The sequence below is a fragment of the Musa acuminata genome, chromosome BXJ1-1 (genome assembly GCF_036884655.1).
Source record: "Musa acuminata AAA Group cultivar baxijiao chromosome BXJ1-1, Cavendish_Baxijiao_AAA, whole genome shotgun sequence".
Lineage (NCBI taxonomy): Eukaryota > Viridiplantae > Streptophyta > Magnoliopsida > Zingiberales > Musaceae > Musa > Musa acuminata.
Genome location: NC_088327.1, coordinates 16,087,261 through 16,114,572, shown reverse-complemented (window position 1 = coordinate 16,114,572; position 27,312 = coordinate 16,087,261). Strand labels below are relative to the sequence as shown.

The window sequence follows — 27,312 nt, the reverse complement described above, 5'->3', positions numbered from 1 at the left end:
AGAGTCCTTTTCCATCACTCATGCTTTTCGGTATGTTAGGTATGCTTAAAGGAAGCGACGTTGGTCTGTCTCGAATGATATCATTAATGAAGATTTTTCTTGCATATTTCACAAGTATAGGAGCCATTTTGCCAAATATTGTTAGAATCAATTTTAAGATGAGGTAAAGAACAATTCAACGTTAGTAAGAGAAAATTAAAATTAAAATTGAAGTATCCGACGATCATGCAAGATAACCTTTTAATTCTTTAATTCGTATCGATCTAAATAAGTAAATTTTGAGTTTTAACTCAGAAAAGAAAAATAACAAGAATGATGAGCTGATCCGAGATCGAAACTCAAATTTTTATGATGATTATAAAATAAACCACCATACTCGAAATAAATATTTTTTTGTTCGAAAATATTATTATGAATAATTTGATATGTGAAGGCTAGCCGACAAAAAGATCTCATAATGTTGAGAGATATATAAAATAAATTGACTCACAATATATTTTGGACTTGGGATTTTTCATTGTGTTGGTGTCCAACTATTCATTCTTGATAACCCTAATCTAGCATCATTCAGACTTGAATTCCTTGAATTCTCAACAAATGTATAGCAATAGGAGAGGGCATGCATTTGCTTATCTTAGACAACTTAATGCTTATGAGGCCACTGTGATGTTATTGTGTTGCTGTGGCATCTTTTGTGCTTCTCTCACTTCACTAACAAAAGAAAGAAAAGGAAAAGGAAAATTAAATAACAAGGCACTGAGAAATCATAAGTGATAGAGTTGAGCAAATTGATTTGGTAGAATGTAATGATCAATGTTTGGTTCCAACATCCATTCTCATAAAGTGGACCATATTTGAATGCAGTGACGCTAGCGGTGTCAAGATAGTGCCAAATGTGTACATATACCTACTAGCCTTTCGACCAACCGAGGTCAAAGCCAATAAGAGAAACTCTCTCGATGAAGATGAGGTGAAGTAGGTAGAGCTATAGCTTATCTATAAACCCAGTTAAATTTGTTAGGATTGTTTTACATTAGACACACAACCTTTTTTAGATGAATTTTTAGAAAGAAATTTTACTTTTTCAAAAATTTTCAAGGAGCATCCTACTTTTGAAACAATGTCATTATCATGTAAAAATATCGTTTTGATTGGACTTATCATCATCTCTATCGTCCAATCGTGCTGAAGGGCTCATCATCGCTCATAGCCCCTCTTTAGTGTACAGTGCACTAAGTCACCTCCGCTTGCAACCCCCTTACATGAGGGTTGGCTATCTCTCTCTGTTGTGTTGTGCGCGGGGTTACCCTCTTCGTCAACGGTCTTGCCTAAGAGTTAATTGTCTCATTCCATTGTAGTCCTCATGTGAGGATTAGTCACCCTCCATCGACTCCATGTGATCGTCATTGCTATAAGCTATTGAATTCTGATAAATGCGACGAATAAGACAATAGCTAAGAAATAGGATATATGGAGGCAGGGTGGAGGGGATGATGAATGGAGGGGCAGAATGATCATTTCAATATATATATATATATATATATATATATATATATATATATATATATATATATATATAATTTAAAAAATCAAAATAAAGGTTCTATATGAAAAATTTTGAAAAGTAAAGATATTTTTTAAAAATTCGATTGAGTGAGTATCGGAGTGATGCAACAAAATCTTTATAGACTAAGTAAGTTAGTACTCTTAAAACATGTCAGATAAAATTATAAATTTTTAATCTTTGATGAACTTGGAATACTATATTAGAAATATATCAGATGAGATTTAAAATAGTGAATATAATGTGTGGATAATAGAGCAAAGAAAATTATCATTGCTCTTATATTTAGTATTGTATTATCTCCGTCCAGTATGATTGGTGTGGCAAAATCTTCATCACCACTCCATTTCATTAATGATGAATGATTGTGTTGTGAGGACAAGAAATACAAGTGCATTCACAAATGACAACAATTATCGTACTATATGATGGGTGGGAGCTAAATGAATGCGATGAGATTTTTCTTTCTTGTCCTAATATTTTGGTGACTGACTTCCAGCAATTAGTAATTGATTTTTTTTTCTTTATCATCACCGGTTGTGTTGATCACACATCCTGATTGGTAGTGAGAACAAATCTCAATTTTGAGACTGCACTTGAATAACTCTATAGGAAGATTTATTTTTCTTTATTTTTTAGAATTCAAAGCGAAATTAACAACACATGCAAAATGTCGAATTATCTAATCATCATAACTCATTTCAAACTCAATCGAAATGGAATTTTGTTAGACCCAAATAGGACGGACATTCACAAATTTAACTCATAACTTATTTTCCAGCCTAAGAAAAGCATCAGCATATCAAACGCATAATTCATTCAGTACATATCTTATATTTGATTGTGATGCCTATAATTCTCGGTTGGATATGTATATTTCAAGAAAATCCAACAAGATTTTACGGATATTTCAAATTTTTTTGTCATTATTTATTAAATAAAAATTATTTAGGAGATTTAGAACACAAGAAATGCAAGCGGGTGTTTGGTCTAGTGGTATGATTCTCGCTTCGGGTGCGAGAGGTCGCGAGTTCGATTCTCGCAACACCCCCTTGTACTTTTGTTTTTTTTAACAGTGCAAGTTCTAGGAAATGTTTTTTTTTTTTTTTAATCTGTTTGAGCCTCAGTGATGAAGGAAGACGAAATGTAACAAATCTCGCAATTGCTTTCATAAGTTTTCTTTTTTGGTTTAGTTAACACTGCAAGTTGTAGGAAATGTTTTTTTTTTTGTTTTTTTGAGCCACAGCGATGAAGATGAATTGGTAACGCTTTCATAAGTTTTCTTTTTTGTTTTTTGTTAACACTGCGATTTCTAGACGAATTGTTAACGAATACTCGGAATCGCTTTCATAAGTTTTCTTATGAAATTTTTTTTTTTTTTTTTTTTTGTGCTTCAGTGTTGAAGACGGATTTGTTTTCTTATTATTAATTTGGCTCGACGAGTTGTTAACGTTGCCATCATAATTGTTGATAAGGAATTGCATCTTTGGTCAATAATTTTGCAACAAAAAATTGCATGGCACTCCATAGAATTAAAAAAAGTCCATAAAACAAAATCATCCAATTACCATGTGGCTCAAATGCATTCGATCAGCATACTTCTTAAGCCTGTCTCACTGAAGAGACAAAAAACATTTTTCATTCTACAACTGTGAAGAGAAAACTATTTCCTGTTTCAATTACTGTACTACAAAAATCATGAGGTACACACACTCTGTGGAAAGCAAGGAATGTAACAAAAACAAAAAATACAAAGATAAAAAACATATTCAGTAGGAGCCATTTGAGAATGTCACCAGTGGCTTTTCACCTCAGAAGGGCCTTTTTGGATCATGGAACAATGATGTATGAGTTCAAAAAGAAAAGAGATGCTTATTCTAAGAAAGCATTGTCTTGATCTTTGTCTTACTGATCACCTGTCGCTACTTGGGAAATGAAACTTCCTGATCTCTTTATGTTTAGTGATTCCCTGGAGAATTTCCTTAATTTTAATCAGGAAACTAAAACAAGAAAATTGGGAAATTAGTAGAAAACAAGATTGACTGACTGCTTGCTTACTGACCTTGGTGCCATTTTCCACCGAATGTTCAGCTGGATGTTGGATGGTTTTCTCAAAACCTACCGAAGCTTGAAGCTGAAAGAAATCACAGAGTATCAGTCATAACTCAACAAAGTTGCAGACGTATAACTAAGAAAGAAAAGCAAAAAACAAAACAAAAAAAACAGATTAAACACCATAAGACCATGCAAACTTTAAAAGAAGCAGAATGGATTCTGACTAGTAAATATTAATTCACTACGAAGCAATCACTTCATGATAGCAACAGGGCTTTCACTAGGTGTGTGTTTAAGCCGAAGTCACCACCGCTAAAGCCCATCTGAACTTGATCTCTTAAGACATCAAAGTCTCCTCCATTAAAAGGCTTCTCATTCTCACACGGACGGAACAAATAGCCCACAACAATTCCCTAACTCACAGGTGAGGCTCCTTCCACCAGTAATGGCCTGACCATTTGACCTGCCTCCTTGCACCATTCCTTCCGCTCTCCATGTTTAAAATTCCATCTACATTCTTCATTCAGAAAGAAAAAGTCGTATCGTGAAGCCTTTGGCAGTTGATACTCTCAGTAGTCCTTTCTTCCATTGGGAATATCATCAAAGACAAGCACTTAATGTCAAGGTCCAGATTCTAAGGATGATTAACTCTAATTTTGTTACTAGAAAGTGAAAAATCTCAAGATCACAAATTCAACATATGAAAATCAAGGAGGACAACACTACAGATAAACTCAGAGTCCAAATAGATGTTCCACGCATGTTGTCTATTTACATACTGCATCCTCTAGACAGCTTGCTTCTCGTGACCACATTTTATAGTATACTTGTTCCTTTGAGATGAATTAGGTGAAGCATAATTAGTTGACGAAGAAGAAATGAACAACTTTTAATACTCTTTCTAGATAACTGCTACATCACCAAGTTCATTCCTTATTGTGACACCAACACTTACTCGCTAAAAAGGCAATCTAATTGACAAGCCTCTCACCAATGCAAAATCTCAGGAAAACCAATGTGAGTAGCTTTAGCCCCATAAATAGGAAGGTTTTAAGCAAGCTTTAGTATCAACAAAAATCAGTACATCAACATTTTGCTTCATAAAGTAGATATTCAGCATCCAGGAGGATGGGCCTTAGTACTATGGTAAGCATGCTCCTTGCAATCAGGATTCGAGTCCTGAAAATAGCATCTCTACATATAGAGAAAAGGCAGCATACATTGATCCTCCCTAAATCTCGTTTTGACTGAAGTCTAATCCACTGGGTGCGTCATTTTAGAGTAGATAATCATTGTTTCTCAAATTTACATGAAGAGAAAGAAAAGACATAAATCTGTAGTGTGATAAACTGATATTATTGATTGATCTATCACAACAGTACCATTCATTACAGGAAAGATACAATTATTATGAGGATTCTAGACCAATATTGTCATGTCCTGATACCAAGAGCAATTACTAAAACTGCACAGAAAATATACAAGGAAATAATAAATATCCAGAGCAAAAAAGGTAACACCATAAAATCCATTTAGATATTGGTCATTAACATGCAATTTTTATAAGTTGCTACTGCTTATAACGACTTAAAACAACTATTTTGTGTTGGGGTTCTTTTTAATATATCAAATATAGATCAAATAATTGTTTTATAAAATCAAAACCGAATAGATCCAAAATAAGGGATTAACAATGTTTCCATAAAACTTATCAAATCCATTATAATATGCATGAAATCCTACAACAATTGAAAAACAGATTAATACGGAAGCGTACCTGATGAATCCATTAGAGTATTTTCTGAATTGATTGGTGATTTAGTCTTCCAATTGCAGAGTACCTTTTGAACTTTAGATTTCTCCTTGACGGGTGAAGAGAAACTTCATTTTTTTGATACTGCAACCGGGGACCATAACCTTATTTATAGTCATAACTGATGAATCCACAATTATGATTGTATTCATAATTGATGAATCTGCAATTATGCCTCAAGAGTTTCATATTCTTAACTTATCTCGTCATTAAGTTAGGAACATGATGGTATCCACACAATTAATTTTCATAACAATTATGTCCTTTAGCCAAATAACTTTATTTTAATTAGATCACTTTAATTTTGGCTAATCAAAATAATGGCTTAACACATTTAATTATACATGTGTGACTTTTTAAAATTCTAACAATCTCCCACTGAGTCACATATGTATCCTTATAAATGTGATATTCTTTATGAGCTCAAAACTATTGCCATTATTAAATAAGACATACAAAACAATCTCGTCCATTGACTATATTAATATAGGACCAAAGCGGTCTTCGCTATATCAATCATAGCTAAACACATCAATGATCACTAATTTTAATATAATCAAATGACATAGATCAATTATGAAATGTGTAGCATGAAAATTACATGAATGTGATCTGTACATGTCAATTTTCAACTGGTCCAACTTTATCTTTATGAGATCATTAATAACTTTAATAGTCATAATGTACAAAGTATAATAAACTGAAGCTTTATTTCTGATCAGAAAATGTCTGTACAAATACAGAATCTGGCATAGAACATACAACAAACATATGACAGGCTCCCACTAAACTGAAGTTTCCTCAAACTCTGATATACCCATATGAGCAGTATGCTCATGAAAAACCTTGAGTGGTACATCTTTTGTGAGAGGATCTGCCAACATAAAGTTTGTTCCCAAGTGTTCTATAGAAATTTATTTACTTTGTACCTTTTCTTTCACAACTAGGAACTTGATGTCAATGTGCTTTGACTTAGTCGAGCTCCTATTGTTATTAGAGTATAAAACAGCTGATTTATTGTCACAGTATATCTTTAGTGGTCTTTCAATCCCTTATACTATTTGCAGCTCTGTGACAAAATTTCCCAGCCAAATTCCATGATTGGATGCCTCAAAACATTCTACAAATTCCGCTGCCATAGTGGAAGGAGCAATAAGAGATTGCTTGGCACTATGCCAAGAAATCGCCCCACCAGCCAACATATAAATGTAGCCCGAAGTGGATTTCCTACTGTCTTGGCATCCAACAAAATCGGAGTCAGAATACCCAATGATCCCCAAATGGTCTGATCTCCTATATGTGAGCATATGATCTTTTATCCTCTTTAAATATCTCATGACTCTTTTAGCTGCCTTCCAATGATCCATTCTAGGATTGCTTAAGTATCTGCCTAACACTCCAACAATGTACGCTATATCCGGATGCGTACAAATCTGTGCATATATTAGACTTCCTACAGTTGATGCATAGGGAATCTTATGCAAATTTTAAGTTTCCAAATTTCTTTTAGGACACTGATTGAGATTTTTCATGTATTAGATACATGTATCCATATCTAGAGTAATCGTATATGAATGATATGAAGTATTGTTGACCATTCCATGAAGGTGTAGGAAATGGTCCACAAATATCTATATGTATCAATTCTAAGACATCTGTAGCTCTATATACACCTGATCTCCTAGGTTTGGTTTATTTACCTTTAATGCATTCAACACAAACATCTAGACCTGATAAGTCAATGGGATCAAGAATCCCATCTGACACAAGTCTTTCAACTCTATTTCTAGAGATATGACCCAAACGTTTATGCCATAATATACCAGAATTTTCAATTTTACATTTAGTACCTCGCAATTCCGCATTCAAGGTTTCATGATAGGATGCTATAGTATCAAGTAAATATAGATTGTCATAAGTCATAAGTGAACCAGTTCCAATCATATTTGAATTTAAAGACAAAGTAAACTGATTGTTCCCAAATGAACAAGAATAACCAGATTTGTCCAAATAAGAAACAGAAATTAAGTTCCGTCTAAATGACGGTACAATAAAAGTGTCTTTTAAATCCAAATAATATCCGGTACACAATAACAATCTAAATATGCCTATAGCTTTCACATCTACTGATTTTCCGTCCCCCACATAAATGCTTCTCTCAGCATTATTAGGCCTTCGGTAGCTTAGGCAACCTTGCATTGATACACTGATGTTAGTTGTTGCACCGGAGTCTAACCACCAAGTGTTTCTAGGTACTGAAGTTAAATTGATTTCTGAACAAACCAAAGTAAGGAATGTTCCCTTTTTAGCATGCCAAGCATGATATTTAGCACAGTCCTTCTTTAAATGCCCAGATTTCTTGTAGAAGAAACAAGTATCATCCTTATTTTGTTTCTTCTGTACTGGGTCCTTATCAACCTCATTCTTTCCATATTTGTATTTTCTTTTCTTGCCCTTAAAGTTGGTTTCGTTTAAAACCAGTACTGAATTGAGGTTAGCAGATATTTTTATAAGAGAACCTAAATAAGAGAACAATAGATAACCAGAAATTATGCTCATATTTATTACCATAAACTTAAGTAAATTCAAATAATGATTTAACCCATCTCAAGATACCAAGTGCAACATTAATATCTTGTCTTTGGACTTCAATATTAATTGCTAGTGGTAGTCTTGTTGTAATGATCAAATACTGATAATAAGGCATGTCAAATGAAAAACCCATCTTTCGATTGATTTATCATTTACATGTATAACTTTATAATTATCACGTATTTACCATTACAAGTATGTATAAAATCCTGCCAGTCATTAACCTTCCTTTGGGCCGGATAATTACCGCATGGATGTAAATACACACTACATTTAATATTTTCATGAGAAATGTTATATATGAGAGGTCACTTTGGCGACTTCATATATTAAATTACTCAATCTAATATTAAACAATCACTAATTGAATTTAGACCATATTAGTCAAATTGGCTTGATCTTAATTTGTTGACTAAAATATTTAAAGCATGTAAATCATTCAATTTATGTCAACAAACAACTTTATAGAACCAATATTATGTTTAATCCAACATAATATTGCAACAATATTATTAAACCAACATAATATTACAATAATATCTAATTAATTAAATTCATATTAATTAGATAAAATCCAAAAAGAATTTGGGAAATTTATGCCTTGTAGTGCAAAAATGAATTTTGCATATTGATGAATAGGAAAAGACACTAAGTGGAAAAGATAATCCAAAATTAAACTGATATCGCATCAGCAAAAGGCACTAAATTGAATGTGAAGTATGCTGTAGTATGATTACATAAAACCATAATCTTTTCCAACGATAATAGAACCGAATCACTTCAAAATAGCATGATTACATAAAACTATCATCTTTCCCAACGATGATAGAACCAAATTACTTTAAAATATTGATGAAAACATCATTAAAATTCATGAGAAAAAAGCTTAAATGTTCATCAATCATTGTAGGATGGCTCTGATACCACTTGTTGGGGTTCTTTTTAACATATCAAATATGGATCAAATAATTGTTTTATAAAATCAAAACCGAATAGATCCAAAATAAGGGATTAAGAATGTTTCCATAAAACTTATCAAATCCATTATAATATGCATGAAATCCTACAACAATTGATAAACAGATTAATACGGAAGCGTACCTGATGAATCCATTAGAGTATTTTCTGAATTGATTGGTGATTTGGTCTTCCAATTGCAGAGTACCTTTTGAACTTTAGATTTCTCCTTGACGGGTGAAGAGAAACTTCATTTTTTTGATACTGCAACCGGGGACCATAACCTTATTTATAGTCATAACTGATGAATCCACAATTATGATTGTATTCATAATTGATGAATCTGCAATTATGTCTCAAGAGTTTCATATTCTTAACTTATCTCGTCATTAAGTTAGGAACATGATGGTATCCACACAATTAATTTTCATAACAATTATGTCCTTTAGCCAAATAACTTTATTTTAATTAGATCACTTTAATTTTGGCTAATCAAAATAATGGCTTAACACATTTAATTATACATGTGTGACTCTTTAAAATTCTAACAATCTCCCACTGAGTCACATATGTATCCTTATAAATGTGATATTCTTTATGAGCTCAAAACTATTGCCATTATTAAATAGGACATACAAAACAATCTCGTCCATTGACTATATTAATATAGGACCAAAGCGGTCTTCGCTATATCAATCATAGCTAAACCCATCAATGATCACTAATATTAATATAATTAAATGACATAGATCAATTATGAAATGTGTAGCATGAAAATTACATGAATGTGATCTGTACATGTCAATTTTCAACTGGTCCAACTTTATCTTTATGAGATTATTAATAACTTTTATAGCCATAATGTACAAAGTATAATAAACTGAAGCTTTATTTCTGATCAGAAAATGTCTGTACAAATACAGAATCTGGCATAGAACATACAACAAACATATGATAGGCTCCCACTAAACTGAAGTTTCCTCAAATTCTGATATACCCATATGAGCAGTATGCTCATGAAAAACCTTGAGTGGTACATCTTTTGTGAGAGGATCTGCCAGCATAAAGTTTGTTCCTAAGTGTTCTATAGAAATTTATTTACTTTGTACCTTTTCTTTCACAACTAGGAACTTGATGTCAATGTGCTTTGACTTAGTCGAGCTCCTATTGTTATTAGAGTATAAAACAGCTGATTTATTGTCACAGTATATCTTTAGTGGTCTTTCAATCCCTTATACTATTTGCAGCTCTGTGACAAAATTTCTCAGCCAAATTCCATGATTGGATGCCTCAAAACATGCTACAAATTCCGCTGCCATAGCGGAAGGAGCAATAAGAGATTGCTTGGCACTATGCCAAGAAATCGCCCCACCAGCCAACATATAAATGTAGCCCGAAGTGGATTTCCTACTGTCTTGGCATCCAACAAAATCGGAGTCAGAATACCCAATGATCTCCAAATGGTCTGATCTCCTATATGTGAGCATATGATCTTTTATCCTCTTTAAATATCTCATGACTCTTTTAGCTGCCTTCCAATGATCCATTCTAGGATTACTTAAGTATCTGCCTAACACTCCAACAATGTACGCTATATCCGGATGAGTACAAATCTGTGCATATATTAGACTTCCTACAGTTGATGCATAGGGAATCTTATGCATTTCTTAAGTTTCCAAATTTCTTTTAGGACACTGATTGAGATTTTTCGTGTATTAGATACATATATCCATATCTAGAGTAATCGTCTATGAATGATATGAAGTATTGTTGACCATTCCATGAAGGTGTAGGAAATAGTCCACAAATATCTATATGTATCAATTCTAAGACATCTGTAGCTCTATATGCACCTGATCTCCTAGGTTTGGTTTATTTACCTTTAATGCATTCAACACAAACATCTAGACCTGATAAGTCAATGGGATCAAGAATCTCATCTGACACAAGTCTTTCAACTCTATTTCTAGAGATATGACCCAAACGTTTATGCCATAATATACCAGAATTTTCAATTTTACATTTAGTACCTCGCAATTCCGCATTCAAGGTTTCATGATAGGATGCTATAGTATCAAGTAAATATAGATTGTCATAAGTCATAAGTGAACCAGTTCCAATCATATTTGAATTTAAAGACAAAGTAAACTGATTGTTTCCAAATGAACAAGAATAACCAGATTTGTCCAAATAAGAAACAGAAATTAAGTTCCGTCTAAATGACGGTACAATAAAAGTGTCTTTTAAATCCAAATAATATCCGGTACACAATAAAAATCTAAATATGCCTATAGCTTTCACATCTACTGATTTTCCGTCTCCCACATAAATGCTTCTCTCAGCATTATTAGGCCTTCGGTAGCTTAGGCAACCTTGCATTGATACACTGATGTTAGTTGTTGCACCGGAGTCTAACCACCAAGTGTTTCTAGGTACTGAATTTAAATTGATTTCTGAACAAACCAAAGTAAGGAATGTTCCCTTTTTAGCATGCCAAGCATGATATTTAGCACAGTCCTTCTTTAAATGCCCAGATTTCTTGTAGAAGAAACAAGTATCATCCTTATTTTGTTTCTTCTGTACTGGGTCCTTATCAGCCTCATTCTTTCCATATTTGTATTTTCTTTTCTTGCCCTTAAAGTTGGTTTCGTTTAAAACCAGTACTGAATTGAGGTTAGCAGATATTTTTATAAGAGAACCTAAATAAGAGAACAATAGATAACTAGAAATTATGCTCATATTTATTACCATAAACTTAAGTAAATTCAAATAATGATTTAACCCATCTCAAGATTCCAAGTGCAACATTAATATCTTGTCTTTGGACTTCAATATTAATTGCTAGTGGTAGTCTTGTTGTAATGATCAAATACTGATAATAAGGCATGTCAAATGAAAAACCCATCTTTGGATTGATTTATCATTTACATGTATAACTTTATAATTATCACGTATTTACCATTACAAGTATGTATAAAATCCTGCCAGTCATTAACCTTCCTTTGGGCCGGATAATTACCGCATGGATGTAAATACACACTACATTTAATATTTTCATGAGAAATGTTATATATGAGAGGTCACTTTGGCGACTTCATATATTAAATTACTCAATCTAATATTAAACAATCACTAATTGAATTTAGACCATATTAGTCAAATTGGCTTGATCTTAATTTGTTGACTAAAATATTTAAAGCATGTAAATCATTCAATTTATGTCAACAAACAACTTTATAGAACCAATATTATGTTTAATCCAACATAATATTGCAACAATATTATTAAACCAACATAATATTACAACAATATCTAATTAATTAAATTCATATTAATTAGATAAAATCCAAAAATAATTTGGGAAATTTATGCCTTGTAGTGCAAAAATGAATTTTGCATATTGATGAATAGGAAAAGACACTAAGTGGAAAAGATAATCCAAAATTAAACTGATATCACATCAGCAAAAGGCACTAAATTGAATGTGAAGTATGCTGTAGTATGATTACATAAAACCATAATCTTTTCCAACGATAATAGAACCGAATCACTTCAAAATAGCATGATTACATAAAACTATCATCTTTCCCAACGATGATAGAACCAAATTACTTTAAAATATTGATGAAAACATCATTAAAATTAATGAGAAAAAAGCTTAAATGTTCATCAATCATTGTAGGATGGCTCTGATACCACTTGTTGGGGTTCTTTTTAACATATCAAATATGGATCAAATAATTGTTTTATAAAATCAAAACCGAATAGATCCAAAATAAGGGATTAAGAATGTTTCCATAAAACTTATCAAATCCATTATAATATGCATGAAATCCTACAACAATTGATAAACAGATTAATACGGAAGCGTACCTGATGAATCCATTAGAGTATTTTCTGAATTGATTGGTGATTTGGTCTTCCAATTGCAGAGTACCTTTTGAACTTTAGATTTCTCCTTGACGGGTGAAGAGAAACTTCATTTTTTTGATACTGCAACCGGGGACCATAACCTTATTTATAGTCATAACTGATGAATCCACAATTATGATTGTATTCATAATTGATGAATCTGCAATTATGCCTCAAGAGTTTCATATTCCTAACTTATCTCGTCATTAAGTTAGAAACATGATGGTATCCACACAATTAATTTTCATAACAATTATGTCCTTTAGCCAAATAACTTTATTTTAATTAGATCATTTTAATTTTGGCTAATCAAAATAATGGCTTAACACATTTAATTATACATGTGTGACTCTTTAAAATTCTAACATTTTGACCCTCTTGCGTACATGTATCGAACTACATTCGCAGATTAAGTAAGAGCAGCCACAGCTCCAAACAGAACATTAGAAAAGGGCAGGCCAGAAGATATGTTGTATAGAATCAGTAACACAGCTTAGAAGGGGACATTCAGAGAGACTAAAATAGAAAATAGTACCAGAGAGAGAGTCACATTCATATGCAAGTCATTGCCCTCTCTTCTGAAGCATTGATGTGGTAATGTTCAAATTCTGAACTTCTCAATGCAATTCTACCTTTAGTGAAAAGTTATTTAAATAAATCAATCTAATACTTCAGAAAAAAGTAAAACAAAAAACAAAAACTTGAGAACTCCAAGCTTCTCCATCAATTTTAGGTTCACCATGCTCGCAAAATAGCAACTCCTAAAATGTGTGCAAATAATTTAGATTGTGTCATGGTGAACTGGAGAACAAATAAAAAAACCTCCAGCGCAAACATATCCAGAGAAACAGCCACTAAAATTTACCAAATGAAACATATGGAAACAAAAGAAAATACATCAAGTGGTCTAATCTGCAAATATGTGGCGATTAAAATAGGATACAAGCAAAGCGCTACAAAACACACATAATGAAAATATTTGTTATAATGATGAAATAGTCATAAGAAACAAATAATAGTACATAGAAGATGTTAAACAGCTACATTCCGGTAAGGTTCGAAGAAGGGTGACAGGGCCGCAGGTCTCCCTCGCTGTCTCTCTCGGCATGGCTTCTAATAGAAACTATTTGAAGAGATTAGTGAGAAATGGGAGTGCGTTGACCGTCGAGAGTGGAGCAATGGGAGGATGGAGGCTGGGTGTTCTAACAAAAGCGGCGGAGCCACGTCAGAGGAAGCAACGGAGGGAAGAACCCTAACAACAACAACATACCCTCCGACTCCCGTTTCTTTCGAGCGCCAAACACCAGCTCTCTCCTCGACGCCTTCGCCCTCGAAGGTCGGCTGCCATCTCTCTCAATGGCTAAATCCACTAGCAGTCGTCGTGTTTTTGCTTTTTTTTTCCCTATTTGCCTCGGTTTCCTAAATCGATCGCCGATCGAAACGTACTTAAGACTTCTGATCTTTGATCCGCTCAGTTCCTATACCATAAATAAAGTAACATGTTTGCCGATTGTCGGTGAACAAAAGTATCATGATTGATGAGTTAGCATAATTAGGTCCACGGGTCGATGTTGGAAGCTTCTTGCGGAGTAAGTAGGATGATGAGGTGGCCGCACCCTTGGGAAGGAATGTTGGTCGGTGTTGGTCCAGGATCCGGGCCGGCTCACTGCTCTACCTTATGTGATAGAAGGTATCTCTTGGGTCGAGATGCTCGTCGCTCGAGAGTGGCCATTTCGGAGCGACTCGGGCAAGGGTCGGGCTGGCAGAGTCGACTGGGCCCTCGTGAGAGGATGTTGATCAGCGTTTCTCGATTTGCCGACCCGAGCGCCATTTGTGGTGGGACACGTCTCTCCAACTCCGGGATGAATGACAACGCGCCCTCGTGTACTAGATGGTAATTTCCGGGTTGAGGCGCTCGTCGTTTGGGGGTGTCTGCCTTCCTGCAAAATGCCCTTCGTCGGGTGTTTCCCAACTTTGGTCCCTCTGACGAGCAAGTTAGTGGAGCATTTTTATATCGAGTTTTTTCCTCCCTTTTGGCCGGGTGTCGGCCAGGGGTTTATATACTATTGTGCGAGGATTGGTTGTGCCTCGGTTCGGTATGGCCGCTGACCTTTGTGGGATGAGACGACTTTTCTAACGAGTTAGCGTCTTGGGGGATGCCTGAGCGGCGTCAGACGGCGCCACTGCGAGCCCTCGGGATAGTAGTGTCGCATAGTGTCTCGGTATGGAACCTGGCTTGACGTGTGTCACGGGGTTCTGATGGCGTGCGGCGTCGGATTCTGACATTGGTTGGAACGTGGCGTGTGACGTCGGTGGTGACTGATCCGGGGACCAAAATACACCTTACCACTTCTCTCTCTCCGGTAGTGACCCTTCCAAGAGGGCACCGACGCGCCCATTGCCGGTACGAGAACTATGTTGCATCTATTCCTGGGCCGATGGTGGGCAGTACCAAGCCCAGAATATGGTCGATCTTTCGGCCGGAGAGCCGAGGGCCCCCTACGTCGCTCGGTGGCCGACCCTCAAGGCCGACAGCCGTCTCTAGGGCGATGGGCTAACCGCCCAGGAGTTCGTCCGAGGGGCTCTGCACCCAACCCTGGCCAAGGACCTCTACAGCTCCACCTTCGAAGTGCTGGTAGAGCGGGTGGCCAAGTCGCTCGTCTGGGTAAGTAGTGGCTTCCTTTCCCTACCCGATCCCATCTTACTTGGGTGCTGACACCGATCCTTGTGCAGAGACAACACTACGGTATGGCGTTGATTGACCGAGTCCCCGGTGCTGGGCGGGTGATCGGGCGCCATTCGGAAATTGACGTCGCCCTCCGATTGAAGAACCTGGAGCTACGAGCCAAGGGGGGTCTAGAGGTCGTTGCCATGACCGAAGAGCACGCAATGACACTCGGTGAGGAGGTGGCTCGTTTGAAGATCGGGCTGGAAGAAAGCCAGTCACACATCCGTTCGCCGGATGACGAGATGCTGACCCTCTCCCAGGACGTTGAGACCGCCAAGGCGACAAGTTGGGCCGCCGAGGAGGCCCTGAAGGAGGAGCGGCTGGGGTTGCCCAAAAGGGTCGAGGAGGCGATCACTGGGTATAAAGCGTCCGTCGAGTTGGAGCGTGACTTGGTAAGGTCGGGCCGGGTCACGTACGAGTACGGGTACCAAGTGGCCTACGCTCACTTCCGGGTGAAGTACCGGGACCTGGAGCTGGGGTCGGACCCGATTGTCGACAACCCGGTGGATCAGGACGTCAACATGCCAGCGAACGCCCTCTTCGACGATGGGCCCGCGACTCCTCCCTCGAGCTAGGGGCTACGCCCCCTCTCCTTTTGTCTTTTGCTCCGATCAGGCTTGGGGTCGTGCCGCCCGACCGCCATGTGTATCTCCTTTATCATTAAGAAGCACTTTTATTTTGAAATTCTGACTTGCTATTTTCCCGAACCGTGGGTGCGCGGGCCCCACATATCTTTTCTGCACCCTGACCAGCCTCCTTTATGGGTAGAATTTCTTCAGGTTTACCACATTCCACATTCTCGGCAAGGGACTTCCCTCCATAGTCTCGAGTCGATAGGTCCCCTCTCGGACCGTGTCATAGACTCGATAGGGACCTTCCCAGTTGGGTGTGAGCTTTCCCCTTGCTCGGGTCGGGTCGCTCACTTCTGCTCTTCGGAGGACAAGGTCCCTGACCTTGATTAGGCGTGGATGGACCCTTCGGTTGTAAATCCAAGTTGGCGCCTTCTTATATGCCAAGATACGCAGATGTGCCTTGGCTCTCCTTTCCTCAAGGAGATCCAGGTTTGCTCGGAGCCCCCTCCTCGGAGTCTCCTTGCTCGTAATTGGAGGTGCGCAGGGTCGGGAATAACATTTCGGGCGGCAGGACTGCCTCGATCCCGAATGCTAGGCTGAACGGAGACTCCCCCAAAACGATTTTGGGAGTCGTTCGCATTGCCCATAGGACGCTGGGAAGCTCATCCAGCTAGGCGCCATGTGCGCCTGAGATTCTCCTCTTGAGGCCTTCCAAAATCTCCCGGTTCATCACCTCGGTTTGGCTATTAGTTTGGGGGTGCGCAACCAAACTAAACTTCAATCTGATCCCGTACGACTGGCAATAGACTTTGAACTTAGTATTGTTGAATTAAGTTTTGTTGTCAGCGATGATAGCCTTCGGGATCCCGAACCTGGTGATGATATTCTTCCATGTGAAGCTCTGGACTTGCTTCTCGGTAATGGAGGCCAAGGGTTTGGCTTCCACCCACGTGAAGTAGTTGACCTTGACTATGAGAAAGCGTCGCTAACCCGATGCTGGAGGGAAGGGTCCAAGGAGGTCGAGCTCCCATTGGGCAAAGGGCCAGGCCACGTCTATCGGAGTAAGGGGAAATGGCTAGCTAGTGCAGCAGTCGGGTGTGCCGCTGGCATTGTGGGCACTGCTACACGTATGACATAGCATCCTAACGCATGGTTGGCCAATAGTACCCTTGTCGGAGGGTTTTGAAAGCTAAGGTTCGTCCCCCGATGTGCTCCCCACAAATCCACTCATGAAGCTCAGTGAGGACCACCTCAGCTTCTGATGGCGCTAGGCAACGTAGGAGGGGTTGAGAGAATTGCTAGTCTTAGGTGCCCAACAAGCCAATCGCGTGAGTGATGGCACGTGTGACTTGACACTGAATCTTTTTCTTATTATATTTTGACATTTATCACTTTATATTAACTATTGCATATATGCATGTATATATTGTTATGTCCTTGGATTTGTGCAATAGGAATCGGATTGTGATGAGATCACGATAATGAGATCAATTCACCTTTAAACACAGATCCTAAATAATCCCGGTCATAGGTTGCTCGAGAGGGACATCGTGATAACCGGACAGACTAGTGTACTGTATACCCGTCCATATGATGGATGCAGCTGGTCTCATAGCTGCTTATGTGGGGACACTGTGGATACAGTACAGATGCTCATTGGAGAATGAGTTCACTGATTGATCCGCTTACGGAATGCTGGATGGTTGATGATGCCTTATTGTCAGACAACAATTTCGTAGTCCTAGTGGTATATCTGGTCCTTAGACTTGAGACATCAAGGATGTCCTGTATAAGTACTCCACTCTTTGATACCAGACTTATAGGTTTGGATATCCCAGATCTAGTACAGTTGGTCATTGGGAGTGGCAATCGACCTTACGAGGGCTATTGAGTGTCGATAGAGGATCATCCACTCTCGACATCATGAGACGAATATCCCATGTGTTTTTGCTCAGACAAATCCCTAGTCAGGGTCATTTGGATTGAGAGAGAAAGAGTTCTCTAGGAGAATCCGATTAGAGCGAGACTCGAGTAGAAACCATATGGGTCTGACAACACCATTCCTGATATACGGTCTCTGGGATATTAGATAGATGAGGGACTATAGATATACGATAACTGAGGATAGACTGGTCCAATGGATTAGATTCCTCTGTATCATCTAGAGACTACGGCGTAGTGGCCTAGTACGTCCGTAGTCGATGAGTCGAGTGAATTATTATAAAGATAATAATTCACTAAGTTAGAAGGAGTTCTGACAGGTATAACGCATGGTCAGCTCGATATTGGGCCTAAAGGGTCACACACATATGGTATGCATTGCAATGAGTAGAGGTTCGAATATTAGATATCTGTCGGAGCTCCTATCTTATTATATATCCAATAAGCCCTTGAATTATTGGATCCCATGGATAAGATCCAATAATAGCCCATGAGAGATTATTGGATAGAGATCCACTAATCTAAAAGACTTGAGTAATTGGATGCAGATCCAATACCCACTAGGGGAGGATCCATTAGGGTTCGACAGGGGACCTCTATAAATAGGAGGGATTCAGTGGTTCATAGGCTAGAGCCTTTGCTTGCCTCTCCTATTCTCCTCCCCCTCTCCACCTCAGAACAGACCAAGAGTTTTGAGGAGCGTCGTTGCAGCCCTACTGTGTAGATCACCTCTAGAGAGGAGGACGCTTGACCTCCTTCACCCTCTCCTAGAGATCTGCAAGGAAACATGGATATACGATCTCCCTAGGTAACACGATATATTCTTTACGCAATTTGTTTTGCATATTTTTGTGCACCAATCTTTGCACGACAACGAATATCTTATTGGGAAATTAGGGATTTTGTTTTCTTGTTCTTCTGCTGCGCATGTGATGTCGTCCCAAGATTTCCCAACAAGAAGGCCCTTCGATATAACTTTCCGCCGATGATGCAGTACCAGGCTTGAGTCCGCCTTAACCGTCTCACAGCCACTAGGTCGTTAGGCTCCCCTCCACCCGCTTTGTATCAGAGGATCTCCTCCATCCAGCTCAGTGCTGAATTTGTTTCGGCGACCTCATGAGTCATCACCGTCGGTGTTGCTACGAACTCAGTCGTTGGGGCCAACCCCGGGCTGCGGGTGGAGGCTGATCTGGCCAGCGCATTTGCCCACACGTTTTGCGCCCGAGGTATTTTGGCGATTGAAAGGCGGTTGAAACGGTGGGCGAGTCGCTTTGCCTCCATCAGGTATGCCACCATCGTCGGGTCCCGGGCTTCGTAGCTCCCATTGACATGTCCTATCACTAGTTGGGAGTCGTTGAAGACTTCAAGGTCGTCTACATGAATCTCTAGAGCGAGGCGTAGGCCGTGGAGCAGCGCCTCGTACTCGGCCTCGTTGTTAGTGGCTTAGAATTGCAATTGGAGTGACCTCTCATAGGTTTCTCCCGATGGGCCTTTGAGGATAAGCCCGACCCCAGTCGCTCCGGAAGTGGACGAGCCATCTACATGCAGGGTTCACGTGTTCTGATTGTTCTCCCACCCCACATCATGGTCCTCAGGGGTTAGCTCGAAAATGAAATCAGCCAGTGCTTGAGCTTTGATGGTAGTCCTCGGGGAGTATTGAATGTCAAATTCGCTGAGCTCGATCGACCATCGCAGCATACGACCCGATGCGTCAAAGTTGGAGAGGATCTATCGTAGTGGTTGGTCGGTGATTACTTTGATTGTATGGGCTTGGAAGTAGGGTCACAACTTTCGGGTTGTCTTGATAAGAGCGAGAGCTAGCTTCTCGATCGGGGAGTACCGCACCTCGGCCCCCTCGAGGATATGGCTGACATAATATATGGGTAGCTGCGTTGGTGGTATCTCCCAAACTAACACCGAGCTGATGGCTTGTACCGAGGCCGCCAAGTAGAGATTGAGGGTTTCGCCCGGCTCGGGCGAGGCGAGTCGGGGCAAGCGGGCGAGGCATGACTTCAACTTTTCAAAGGCTTCCTCGCACTCTGAGGTCCATGTAAAGTTGTCGGCCCGTCGTAGATCCCGGAAGAAGGGGAGGCACTTGTCGCATGAACGTGACACGAACCTGCTGAGCGCTGCCAACCTCCCGGCAAGTCGCTGCACCTCTTTGACCGAGTAGGGGGAACGCATCTCGATAACAACTCGTACCTTTTCTGGGTTGACACCTATCCCTCGCTGGTGAATGACAAAGCCGAGGAACCTCTCCGAGTTGACTCCGAAGACGCACTTCGCAGGGTTCAGACACATGTTGAACCGCCTGAGCGTTTGGAATGTTTCCGCCAGGTCGGCTAGGTATGTTCTTGTGACCTTGCTCTTTATAATCATATCGTCCACATACACCTCCATATTCCTCCCGAGCTGGTGCTTGAAAAGTTTATCGACCATCCTTTGGTAAATCGCCCCAGCGTTCTTTAGGCCGAAGGGCATCACCTTGTAACAATACGCCCCTCAATTGGTGACGAAGGTAGTGTCTTCTTGGTCTTGGGTTGCCATCCGGATTTGGTTGTAGCCCGAGAATGCATCCATGAACGTAAGGAGTTCATGGCCCACAATGGCATCGACTAACTGGTCTATCTTGGGGAGCAAATAGCAGTCCTTGGGGCATGCCCGGTTGATATCGGTGTAATCAATACACATCCTCCGGCTTCCATTAGGTTTTTTAACGAGGACTACATTTGATAGCCACCAGGGATATTTAACCTCAGTAATGAATTCGGCCTTTATAAGGTGATCAACCTCGTCCCCGATCACCTTCTGTCGATTGGGGGTGAACCTCCTTGGTCTTTGTCTCACCGGCCGTGCCTCGGGGTCGATGTTGAGCCGGTGTCGGGCCACTTCTAGGTCGATCCCGGGCATCTCCTCGGGGGACCATGCGAACATGTCAGCATTCTTCCTCAGGAAATCGATGAGGTGGAGCTGGTCCACTTTGGGGAGAGTGGCTCCGACCTTGACGGTCCGGTCGGGTCGACTCCTCTTCAGGGGTACCTCGATGAGTGGCTCGAGAAGCTCCAGCGGCACTTGCGGTACAGGTTCTTCATGGGGATCGAGAATCAGAGTTGGGCGCAGCTTTCTTGGGAGAGTAACCGCGGCAAGGTAGCATCGCCTTGACTCCCCGAGGTCACTTCGGGCCTCCCCAATCCCTATTGAGGTCAAAAACTTGATGGTCTTATGGTAGGTGGAAACCACCGCCTTTATCTTTTTGAGTGTTGGGCGACCGAGGATGACGTTGTAGGCCGAGGGCAGATCGACTACCATGAAGGTGGTCATTATCGCCATAGCCCTCGGCTCCTCCCTAATAGTGATGGGGAGGATCGTGGTCTCGAGCGGGGAGATGGAATCCCCTGTGAATCCTATGAGGGCTGATGTCATAGGGGTAAGGTCTCCCTCGGTCAAGCTAAGCTTCTTGAAGGCGTTGAAGTAAAGAACGTCAACGGAGCTCCCGGTGTCAACCATCACCCTCTTAACTCGGGCGTTGGCGATTTGGATGGAGATCACCAGAGCATCGTCATGGTGGGAGCGCTCGGCCTCCCCAGCCCCAAAGGAGATTTCAGGCTCAAGCTTGGGCCGGGGACGTTTCTCGATCGTGTTGCGGGCGTAGGCCTTTCTCGCTGTAGAGCTGTTGCCACCGGCCGCTAGTCCCCCGGAGATGACATCGATTTATCTCTCAATGGGTCCCCTGGGGTGTGGAGTAGCCTCCGGAGATTTGAGGTAGCGTCCGAGGTGACCTCTCCGGATCAACGCCTCTATTTGATTCTGGAGGTCATGGCAGTCCTCCGTGTCATGACCGTAATCCTGATGAAACCTGCAATATTTAGATCGATCTTTGTAAGTGACCTTCGTAGGACGAGGTTGTTGCAAGAGACCCATCTCCTTGATTTGGAGAAAGATCTCAGTGCGAGATGTATTTAGGGGGAGAGGCGGGGGGCTCGGGAGCAGTAGCTCTTGTCGACCGAGCCCGCGGCGGGGTGTCACCGGGGCTGCTGAGGTCGTTCCCTGGGACAGTTCCGCCCTTGACCTCTTGCCTTCCATGCGCCTCGTCGCCACCAACGTCTCGGCAACGACGTACTAGTTGGCATGTTGGAGCATTTCGGAGATGGTCGTTTGCGGCTTCTCGATCAACGACCAGAAGAACCTCGAATGCTTCAAACCCATCAGAAAGGCTTGCAAGATTATAGAGGGGCGAGCGCCCGGAAACCCCTGGATCTCGGTGGCAAAACGTGCCATGAACTGAGAGAGTGACTCATCTTCACGTTGGGATAGCGCAAGCAAGGTGATCATGGAAGGCCTAGGTCGTGCGCTGGCGAGGAAGTTTTGCTTGAACTCCCCGGCAAGTTGGTCGAAGGATGAGACTGAGGATTGGCATAGCCGGCTGAACCATGATGTGCTGGCCCCCTCAGAGTGGTTGGAAATGCCTAGCACATCAATGCATCAAAGGTGTCGTAGAGGGCCATCTGGGCCCGGAATGCGGAGACGTGCTCCATGGGATCGGAGCCGCCGTCGTATGTCTCCAATGTCGACAGCCTGAAGTTGAGGGGTACTAGCTTGTCCTGTACTTCCTAAGTGAAAGGGGACATGCCCGAGCCACCTTCGCTGGACTAGCTCCGCGATTTTTGAAACTCGCGCTGGAACACGTCCAGGCGTTGGTTGACACGGGATAGCTAGGCCCTAAGTGAGTCGTCCGTCGAGTCGGACGATATGGTGTCATGCTCGAGATGAGGTAGCGTGGCTCAACAGGGCGTGGGTATGTTCTACCCGGGAGGACCTCTCGGGTCTGTTGCTTGCTCTCGGGCTTCTCCGATCTCGACCTGCTCCCCGCTCGGGGGCTGCCGGGTCGGGTCGGTTAGGAGCGCCGCTAGTCACACGATCTGGGGAATGACTGGAGCGAGCGTCTACATCATGCCCGCCATGGCATGCACTTGCTTGGTCAGGCTAAGGAGCGCCTTAGGTGTCACGGTTGAGGGCCTTGTGGTGAGCCCTAGGGGTGACAATCCCGGGTCGTTGAACAGACGCCAGTAGCGATCTGGCGTTGAAGCCGGTATCCCCTCGTCTCCGAGGGCGGGGAAGGCCTGACTTTCTGGCTCGACGGAAGGGAGGTCGGTCGGTGGTTCTCTCCCGGGGATAACTCCTATCAGTTGCTCCTACAACATGGGCCCTCCTTCTAGCGATCAGTTTCTCTCCGACTCCGGGATGAATGGCAGCACGTTCTCATGTACTAGATGGCAATTCCCGAGTTGAGGCGCTCGTCGTTCAGGGGTGTCCGCCCTCTTGCAAAATGGCCTTCGTCAGGTGTTTCCCGACTTTGGCCCCTCCAACAAGCAAGTCAGTGGAGTATTTTTATATCGAGTTTTTTCCTCCCTTCTGGTCGGGCGTTGACCAGGGGTTTATATACTATTGTGCGAGGATTGGTTGTGCCTCGGTTCGGTGTGACCGCTGACCTTTGTGGGATAGGATGGCTTTTCTGACAAGCTAGCATCTTGGGGGATGCCTGAGCGGCGTCAGACGATACTGCCCCAAGCCCTCGGGATAGTAGTATCGCATAGTGTCTCGGTACGAAACCTGGCTTGACGTGTTGTCACGACCTTAGCTGGAATTGCCTAAGGCGTGCGGCACCCTTGCGGCCAAAGACGCGAACTTAGCTTGCGTTGCCTAAGTCGCGAGTCACTCTTGCGGCAAAGACGCGAACTTAGCTTGCGTTGCCTAAGTCGCGCTTCGCCCTTGCGATCTTGCTCCGCAAGGATCAGCCCACTTTGTAACCTCTCGCAGGTCCCGAAGGACCTGTAAAAGAGAAAGAGAGTTAGATCGAAAGAACGAGCAACGGACAAGTCCCGAAGTCTCGCGAAAAGGAAAGCTTTACAAGCAATTCGTCGAACACCTTGTGTGCACAAGAGAAAAGAGGGAGAGGGGGAAAAACAAGGCTTTCAAGGATGAACGAACAGCTGCAAGCCCACAAACAGCCGCTCACCTGGTCCCGGACGCAACACCAAGTTCCCGTAAAGGTCACGTGCGAACTTGCGAAAGAGTGTCTACGCCCGGTATATAACCGAAGCCCCATCCAGCCATGTGCCACCCGGGGGGTTCCTGGGGTCTGAGCTGGCTGACATTTTGGTGAGCGGAGGCAGCACTCCGCTCACCTCCCGCGGCACGCGAAAACGGAGCCGTTTTGGGCTGTTTTGGGGCTGTTTTGCTCGGTTCGGTGAACGGTCGCTTTGCAACGCTGCAGCTTGTTCGAACTTACATATTTACAAGCAAAATGACCCAAAACCATAAGAAAACATGCTGTCAAGCAGCTGTACATGCGGGTGTGAGCGACGAACGGTTCGTTGAACGGAGTTGTTGCGGGTGCGCGACGACCGTTCGTGACATTCTCCCCCACTTAAACTGTCGACGCCCTCGTCGACGCTTGTTGGTAGTTGTTGATGACTTCTTCTTCATGTCGCAGGGCGTCTTCAGGCTCCCAACTGGCTTCAGTTCGGGGAAGCTTTCGCCACTTCACCAAGTACTCTGTCTGCTCCGCTCCGTTGGGTAGCTTTAGCTTGCGATCCGCTAGAATGGTTTCCACTCGCTTCTCGTAGGAGGCTGTGATGGGAGGTAGCCGAGTTGGAATACTTCGAGAAGCATCTTGCGGATCCGAATGGTAGGCCTTCAGGTTGCTGGCGTGAAGAACGTTGTGAATTTTGAACCACGCCGGCAGCTGCAACTTGTAAGAAACATTGCCTACTCTGCTGATAATTGGGAAGGGCCCTTCATACTTACGCACCAATCCTTTGTGGACTCTTTTCCTGAAGAATTGGAGTGATGCTGGATGGAGCTTTACCAACACCAAATCGCCAACTTTGAACTCTTGTGGTCGCCTTCCCAAGTCTGCCCACTTCTTCATTCGTTTTGCCGCCTTCTCCAAGTAAGCCCGCGCAATATCGGCATTTCGATGCCATTCCTTTGCGAAATGGTAGGCTGATGGACTACTCCCAGTATAACCAATTGCCATAGTGTGCGGAGTCGACGGTTGTTGTCCTGTGATAATTTCGAAGGGGCTCTTGTTGGATGCAGAGCTCCGCTGCAAGTTGTAGGAGAATTGGGCGATGTCCAACAGCTTCACCCAATCTCGTTGATTGGCACTCACGTAGTGCCGGAGATACTGCTCTAAGAGCGAATTTATTCTTTCAGTCTGACCATCCGTCTGGGGGTGGAGGCTTGTAGAGAAGTATAACTTTGACCCCAACAATTTGAATAGCTCGGTCCAGAATCGTCCCAGGAACCGAGCGTCTCGATCACTAACAATATTGTGTGGGACTCCCCAATACTTCACTACACCCTTCATCATCAGTCTGGCCGCCTCTTCAGCTGAACAGTGTAGGGGAGCAGCAATGAAAGTTGCATACTTTGAAAACCGATCGACCACCACAAGTATCGATCCAAGTCCCCCTATAGGCGGCAAGCTCGATATGAAGTCTAAGGAAATGCTCTCCCATGGCCTCTCTGGTACAGGCAACGGCTCCAAAAGTCCCACCGGCTTCCGTTGCTCCACCTTGTCTTGTTGGCAAGTAAGGCATGTTCGAACATACTCCTCCACATCAATCCCCATCTTTGGCCAGTAGAAGGCCCTCTCCACGAGAGCCAATGTTCTGTGAATGCCGGGATGTCCAGCCCAAAGGGAATCGTGACACTCTTTTAAGAGTTCACGCCTTAAATTGTCCACTCGGGGAACATAAACTCTATTTCCTTTTGTGTAAACAAGTCCCTCCTGGACCCAAAATCGTCGTGCCTTGCCTTCTTTGATGAGCTGCATCAGGATAACTGCCTGGGGATCACTATACAGTCCATCTCTGATTCGAGAAAGGAAGTTGGAGTGTAACTGACTTGTTTGGCCTCTGCCCTCCAGTTGTGCAGCATTCACGCACTCCACCTTCCGACTCAGCGCATCGGCCACGACATTCGCCTTCCCGGGCTTGTATTCCATTACCATATCAAATTCAGCCAGGAAGTCCTGCCACCGTGCTTGCTTTGGGGAGAGCTTCTTCTGAGTTTGGAAATAACTCAGGGCGATGTTGTCTGTCCTCAGCACAAATCGCGACCCGAGGAGGTAGTGTCGCCAAACTCGTAGGCAGTGGATCACCGCTGTCATCTCCTTCTCATGCACTGGATACCGCCTCTCGGTCTCGTTAAGTTTGCGGCTCTCGTAGGCCACCGGATGACCTTCTTGCATGAGTACTCCACCAATAGCAAAGTCCGAAGCATCTGTATGGACTTCAAAGGGCTCTCCATAGTTTGGCAATTTGAGCACTGGTTCTTCCAGAACAGCAGCCTTCAGATCTTGGAATGCTATCTCGCATCTGTCCGACCACTTCCAAGGCTGCTCCTTCTTTAGCAACTCCGTCAGTGGGGTTGCCCGCTTCGAATATCCCACGATGAAGCGTCGATAGTAGTTGACGAAACCAAGGAAGGATCTCAACTCTGGCACCTTCTTTGGAGTTCGCCATTCCGCAACTGCTTGCACCTTCGACTTATCCATCCGAATGGAGCCATCACCGATTCGATGCCCCAAGAATAGGATCTCAGTCTGAGCAAAGTAGCATTTCTCCCTTTTTACGAACAACGTGTTCTCCCTAAGAACCTTGAAAATCGTCCGAAGGTGCTTAACGTGCTCCTCGAGCGTTTGGCTGTAGACGACGATATCGTCCAAGTAGACGACCACGAACTTATCCAAATACTCCTTGAATAGCTGGTTCATGAGAGTACAGAATGTGGCCGGAGCGTTGGTTAAGCCGAAAGGCATCACCAAGAACTCAAACGCTCCATATCTGGTCACACAAGTAGTCTTTGCTTCGTCGCCTTCAGCAATGCGCACCTGCCAATACCCCGACCGGAGGTCGAGTTTTGAGAAATACTTCGCCTTGCCCAATTGATCGAACAAGTCCGCAATGAGCGGGATGGGATACTTGTTCTTCACTGTTACTTTGTTGAGGGCTCGGTAGTCGACGCATAATCGGAGGCTCCCATCTTGTTTCTTCTGAAAGAGAACTGGAGCTCCGAAAGGTGCTTTTGAGCTGCGGATGAGACCACCGCTTAGCAGTTCACCTAACTGCTTCCTGAGTTCGGCCAACTCTGGTGGAGGCATGCGGTAGGG

At 42.4% G+C, this 27,312-nt stretch overlaps 1 long non-coding RNA gene and 1 other non-coding gene across 2 annotated transcripts; one reads left to right on the top strand and one right to left on the bottom strand.

Moving 5' to 3' along the window:
- Positions 1-2,543: 2,543 nt before the first annotated feature.
- On the top strand, positions 2,544-2,615 carry TRNAP-CGG (transfer RNA proline (anticodon CGG)). The gene has a single exon. It is a non-coding gene; the product is annotated as a tRNA-Pro (tRNA).
- A 42-nt stretch (positions 2,616-2,657) lies between these two features.
- On the bottom strand, positions 2,658-14,352 carry LOC135676306 (uncharacterized). The gene is made up of 3 exons (XR_010514230.1): positions 13,916-14,352; positions 3,627-3,698; positions 2,658-3,533 (listed from the first exon to the last, which is right to left on the bottom strand). It is a non-coding gene; the product is annotated as an uncharacterized LOC135676306 (long non-coding RNA).
- Positions 14,353-27,312: the final 12,960 nt, after the last annotated feature.